This window comes from Tachypleus tridentatus, chromosome 12 (genome assembly GCF_004210375.1).
Source record: "Tachypleus tridentatus isolate NWPU-2018 chromosome 12, ASM421037v1, whole genome shotgun sequence".
Taxonomy (NCBI): Eukaryota; Metazoa; Arthropoda; class Merostomata; order Xiphosura; family Limulidae; genus Tachypleus; species Tachypleus tridentatus.
In genome coordinates, this window is record NC_134836.1 from 30,093,773 (window position 1) to 30,100,488 (window position 6,716).

At 33.1% G+C, this 6,716-nt stretch overlaps 1 long non-coding RNA gene across 1 annotated transcript in view; it reads left to right on the forward strand.

Moving 5' to 3' along the window:
* The window catches only part of LOC143233218 (uncharacterized), a 31,165-nt gene extending 24,943 nt beyond the window's left edge, over positions 1–6,222 (forward strand). The window contains exons 2-3 of the long non-coding RNA XR_013018041.1: positions 5,171–5,292; positions 5,992–6,222. This is a non-coding gene — a long non-coding RNA (uncharacterized LOC143233218). The remainder of the gene's footprint in view (positions 1–5,170; positions 5,293–5,991) is intronic.
* Positions 6,223–6,716: the final 494 nt, after the last annotated feature.

Sequence of the window (6,716 nt, forward strand, 5' to 3'; positions counted from 1 at the left end):
TGAGTGGTTAACCTATATATATATATATTACTTTGGAAAGTTCTACAACATTCTAGAAAGTTCTTGAAAATTCTTGTAAGTTCGAGAAAATTCTCTATCAGCTACTCAGCATGAAATGTAACTGGAATGTTCTGGAAAATAGGTAAATTTGAAAATTTCATTACCCAGGTTTTTCCATTTACTTTGAGCAAAATAAATTGGAAAAGACACTGTCTGCCCAGGAACAAGAACAGGTAAAAATTTTATTACATAGCGTAATAACAACAATCAGGTTATTTTAGCACGATAGGCTAGAAATATCGACATATGTAAATACCTCATAGTTTAATATGTTTATAAATGGATCTTATTAAACTGCACTGTGAAACATTAATATTTTGTTGTTTCTATTATGGCCTATATTTGACCACACTTTTCTTATGCTATTTGAATGATAGAAATTACTAGACAGTTTATAGCTAATTTAAGTTAAGAATTGTAAGAACTTCGTGTTTGTAATCACACAAAAAATATGTTAACAATACAACAATTCTAAACAAATGTGGTTTGAAATTAGAATTTTAAATCTAAACGGCACTTTGTGACACGTGGGTATTACTAGGTCAAAGACACAGAAAGGTTCAGGAATACCTTGCTCAATTTTTTTTAACTACTATCATTCGACGTAAGAAAAGCTTCGTTTGGTTCTTTGAAATGAATATAACGAGACTGACTGTCACATTTATAATGCAACAACGTTTCTTAGTAACAGATAAGACAATAATGATTCAAATGGTAATTATTTCTTAAAGCGAATTTAGTCTAGTGTTTAAAAAAATCTGTTGTTACAAAAATGAAACTGTTTTTATTTATATATATTTTTTATTCATCTGATTACCCGGTAGATCAAAAGTAAGTTTACTCACTTACAACGCTAAAATTGACGATTTAATTTAATGTTCTTGACAGAGAGCAGACTGCTCACTACGTGACTCTGTGCTAAAAATAAAACAAATTTAAATCGCTGCTCTGACTAAAAAAAAAACTGTTTATTAAGTGCTGCAAATTTCATGTTCAAAACGTACTCTGTGTTTCTAGATTTTAAAAGATCGTCTAAAAAAACGTTTTAACATATTACACTTGTTTTGTTTATCGTGTGTATGTATAGCAAAGCTACATCAGGCTACCCGTTGTGTCCACCGACGGGAATCAAACCCTTGATTTTAGCTTTGTATATCAGTAATCCTACCGCAGTCCCACTGGAGGACTTGTTTTATTGAATTTCATGTAAAATTTCTCTAGATCCTTCTGTGTTAGTTATTCCTAATTTTGAAGTTATAGGCTAAAGGGAAAGCAACTACTCAAGAACCCCCACAGTCAATTTTGGGGCTACTTTTATCCAACAATAAGTATAATTCACCGTAACATTATAACGCCACCATGACTAAAAGGACAAGCATGTTCGCTAACGGGTTTCAATCTCTTATTTACGGATTATGAGTCGATCGTACTAAACACCAGGTTATATCAGGTAAACGTATTTTAACATCACAAAAATTTCAGTTTATAAAATATTAGTAAACCTAAGGTTTTTTGTTGTTGGGTTTTTGCTTATCTTAATAATATGTTAAAATTCATATGTCTGTGTTTTTAGTCTAAGCAGAATATGAGCAATAATATATATATATATATGTGTGTGTGTGTGTGTGTGTGTGCTTCTGTTTTGTAAAGAATTTAATTAAAACGGAAACAAACTAAAGAAAGAACCAAACCCTTTAAGAGACAAATCATTCTTTAGGTTTGTTTAAATTGCCAGATAGTAGACCATTCATATCCTGGAAATAAGTGAACTGGAACAAGATTGGTATTAAACTGTCATCCTCAGTTTCGTTCTCCATCCGAAGAGCAATTCTTCTGTTGTCTTTTATATGTCTCAGACGAGGGCTTTAAGACTTATTGCTTCATTGAAAATTATGGAGTCTTTCCTTTCATGTATTTATTTGTGGAGCCTTTGGACATTCTTTGAGGAGGTTAAGGATGCAGAACAAACATTTACGGTCGTTGGACTGCGTTATTTAATGAAAATCTCAGTCATGTAATATCAGTCGTTAAGATGTTTCTGCTACTGAACGAACACAATTACCAAGTTACTTTTGACTGATTCCTTCAATCGTTTCTAGTCACTGAATACAGAAACCATATTAAGTAAAATGGAGCTAAACAAAAAAATTGCATTCAGTTAGCATAATTTTGACATCGTAGGTTAGCATGATTAGCTCTCATGAAACATAAATTACCGTACCAACCTTGAAATGTCATCATATCGTATTGTACATAACGCACATGCGATTTCGTTAAACACTGTCTTGTTTCTGGAGAAAAAAATACATGTTTAATCTTGCTGTTTCTCATCGATCGAGTTCTGAAGGTTAACGTCCTTACTTGTAACATATTCTAATGTCCAATAAGAGTACACCTCTGGTCAGTTGATGCAACTCGTTGTACAATTGTGTTTGTCAGCAAACAAGTACAACGAGAACTAGCGTGTTTGTTCTAACAAGAACATATATATTGATTGATTGATTTTCAGTAGATTATTTAACACCGTCAGTTTGTGGCTTTTAATTTCTAAATGACGTAATAGTAAACACCATATAGTGCTCTTTTTGCTCCTTTTGAAGAAAATAATATCTTTCCGACATAGGAAATAAAACTGCAAATCTTTGTGTTGATTTTTTAATCTGTAAATTTATTAGACAAACAGCTTCAACTGAAGCTCGCTTAAAAGAAACAATATATATTTATAATGACTCTACAAGTTTGTAGCTGTATATTGTTGTATTCTAATTACAATAACTCTACAGGTTTCCAGTTGTATATTGTTACATTTCAATGACAATAACTCTGCAGGTTTCTAGATGGATATTGTTCTAATAGTAATAACTATTCAAGTTTCTTCATGCACATTGTTATATTATAAAACTCTATAGGTTTCTGGCTGTATATTGATATATTGTAATGATAACTCTACAAGTTTCTGAATATATATTAATGTATTTTAATCATAAAACTATGCAAGTTTCTGGATGTATGTTGATATATCTTCATTGTAATAATGACAGGTTTTTAAGGAGTTGTGTGATAAGATTAAAAAATCCAATACTACTTATGTAGGTATACTGATAAGATAACTGTATTATTAAGCTGAATAAGCTACCTTTGTTTCTAAAAACAGATCTTCACGCCTCATATATAACACAATTTCGTCACTTCCTATTTTATTATGATGTTTCTGTCACAGCAAAATGTACGAACCAACTTCACTAAGGAAAAATTACAAGACAGCTGAACCAGCGAGTATTAAATTTTGTTTAAAATATTTATATCCGGGGTTTGATACCTGCGATAAACAAAAAAATCCCCTTTTTTTGCAGTAATGAAACTTTGTGGTTGATTTTCATAAAATAGGTTATCATTTTAATTACTGTTTAAATATATTCAGTGGAAACACTGCCATTTATCAGTATCATTTATTTCCATTGGTCTGGGATTAAGTTCATAATGAAATTAGATTTTGGAAATATTCTAAAACGAACAGAGGATGGCACACCGAACCAGCAATAATAAGTGAAGTACATTGACAAATAAGAGAGACACAAGTAAATAATACTCAACAAAATAGTCCGTTTCACTAAGTGATTGCTTCACTGTTTAAATACTCGCAGAGTTCAGCTACTGAACAAAGCCATTATAAGGAGAAGTCGGTGAAAATGCCGCCATTCATAAATGAAGTTGGTTTACTGTCCCTGAACAACCTAGGAAGTTTCCATTACCCCAGTTCTTCCATTTCGCGACGCTGGCTTAGCTTTGATATAACGCGAGAGAGCTGTTGCGTTAACTTTCTTTAATGTGTGGAAGGGCCCAGCATGCCCAGGTGGGTTAAGGCATTCGACTCGTAATCGGAGGGTCGTGCGTTCGAATCCCGGTGGCACCAAATATGCTCGCTCTTTCAGCCGTGGGGGAATTATAATGTGACGGTCAATCCCACTATTCGTTGGTAAAAGAGTAGCTCACGAGTTAGCGGTGGGTAGTGATGACTATTTGCCTTCCCTCTAGTCTAACATTGCTAAATTTGGGACGGCTAGCGCATATAGCTCTCGTGTAGCTTTGCGTGAAATTAAAAAAAACACAGTAAAAGAAATTTGTGGAAGATATTCTAAACTACTGCTACTAGCAAATAGAGGGATTCAACATCACGAGTAGGTTCGGTGGTAGAGTATCGTTAATCACCATGTCATGCCAGGCCCTTTCCTTCTCTAGAATATTGCTTTTAACTTTATTACCAGATGTTTGGCGTAGATAGACTAGTTGCTTTGCACCATGAAACGCCAAACCAACCAATCAACTATAGAATACGGCTTAAATTCTACCTCATACTATTTAATAAGCTCCAAAGTTTAAAGAAATGATGTGTTGACAACAAATGACTTTCTGATATATGTGTATCGATGTTATGGTTAATTCTTTTTAATGGGTAGACTATGTCAACTTAAATAGCCTGCAGTTTTCTATAAAATTGCTTGGAACGTGATAACTCCTTTAGAACTGAAACTGCAATGAAGTAGTTTTATTTTTAAAAAATCTACGTCGAATGTAGTTTCACATGACGCCAAGACGTAGAGTTGTTAGGTCGTAACACATGTGTTCCTCATATGTAAAACCACTGTGTAATTTACTAGTTCCGCTGTGCTGAACGTTTCCTCCATGTTTAAAATAAGTTTTTGAATAGTAAAGATTTACAAGCTATTTGTAAGTTACCTAAATCACTAATTCGAATGTGACTAGTAAGTACTGAACTACGTCACCCAACGTTTCAAATACACCCTGTAAGTACTAAGCTACGTCTCTCACTGCTTCGAATATTCCTAGTACTAAACTACGTCACTCACCCTATCGAATATATCTGTGTGTGTTTTTCTTTTAGCAAAGCCACAAAGGCTATCTGCTCAGCCCACCGAGGGGAATCGAACCCCTGATTTTAGCGTTGTAAATCCGGAGACATACCGCTGTACTAGTGGGGGCGCGAATATATCTAGTAAGCACTAAACTAAATAATTTACAATTTCGAATTTGCTTAAAAGAAAGCGTAGAAAGATGTGTTGTTTAAACATACGTGGTGTCTTTTATGTAGAAAGTAACCGATGAAGAAAGCTGAGTCGTGTACTTGAGAACAACGCTTCAGTGATCGAAACGCCATACGTATTCGAAAGAAGAACGATGGTTACAACGAATGTGATGTCTTTTATGAAGAAGGTAACTGTCCCAGAAAGCAGGGTATAATTTTATTATTTTTCTTTGTTTACAAAAAAATAAAGAAAAAATTAAATTCCTTTGAATAAAACAAAATCAGTGTTTATAACAACAAGTACAATAAGGTATTCTATATTTAATATAATTAAGTCAAAGAAGAACAAATTTACTTCAAGAAGAAAAGCTTACAGAATGGTCAAAAAGTGAATAATTAGTTCTTTTGAAGTGACTGGTTAGAGCTTTTGAAAGTTTACCATCTCCATGTTTTTCATTTATTTTCTTGTATAAAAGTTGTACAAAGTGTACGAGAACGTTTTAATGCGCGAGCGAAATTAAAGGAGGCATTTAGTTATATATTCATGACAGTGAATATTACATGGCACAGCTATTCTACAGGTCATCCTTAGGTTGTAGTTTTAATTGCGGCGTCTACTAACTAGCTGGAAGTCCAAGGCTCGAGCTTCAATTTATAGCAAAATACGTTCCACAGTTTTAATTAAGGACGTGTTTCAAAAACGTACCATGTAATTAACAGTAAAATAGGTGGTGGATACTGCATCATACGAAAAAAAGTCAAAGAACCCCAACCTTTGTCTATATCTTTTTAAGCTTTATTTTTACAAGTTAAATAATTTTTAATAATTAGATACTAATTCAGAATTCTTGGAACATAATAATACATGTTGCTTTTTTAATTCTTAGATAATTAGGGCTTCAACAGAGGAAGATGGCGGAAGTTCCGGCCCAATGGACAAGATAAAAGAGTCTGTCACAAGCCTACAAGAACTAACATTAACTCGTAACCGCACCACGTTCGGTCAGTCAAAAGATTTGGATAATTCTCTTCCATCATGGCAGAAATATGACAGACAGGAACCTCTGAAAGTTAGGTTTGTAAATATAAGATAATCAGTGATGTCGAGAAACCCACTTGTTGAGAAATTTATATGTAAAAACGGCTCGTTTGGGTTGTTTGCTCTTCTATGTAAAATATTTTCTCAACCCAAACGAGCCGTTTTTACATATAAATATAAGATAAATTTTACAGATTATACAATGTAAATTGTGTACATGAAAAAAAGTGTGAGAATATGACGTAAATAAATTCGAATGAAATAGTTTATGAGTTTCTTTCATTTGCAAGAGTTGAAACTAGCTGGACATTATCTATCTTATATTGAATACCATTTCTTTGGTTTTAATATTTAACTTTTAATACAAAAACAATAGTACTAACAAAACAATATTATTTGATATCCGTATAATTCCAGCGAAAAAACCACAATAATAATTTGAATTTTTATAAACTGTTATCAAAACGTTTGTTGGTTTTACCGCAGAACTATACAATAGGTTATTCGCGTTTTGTCTGTCATAGGTAATCGAGCCCCAGATTGTAAAATTATAAATCTGTATACATACCGCTG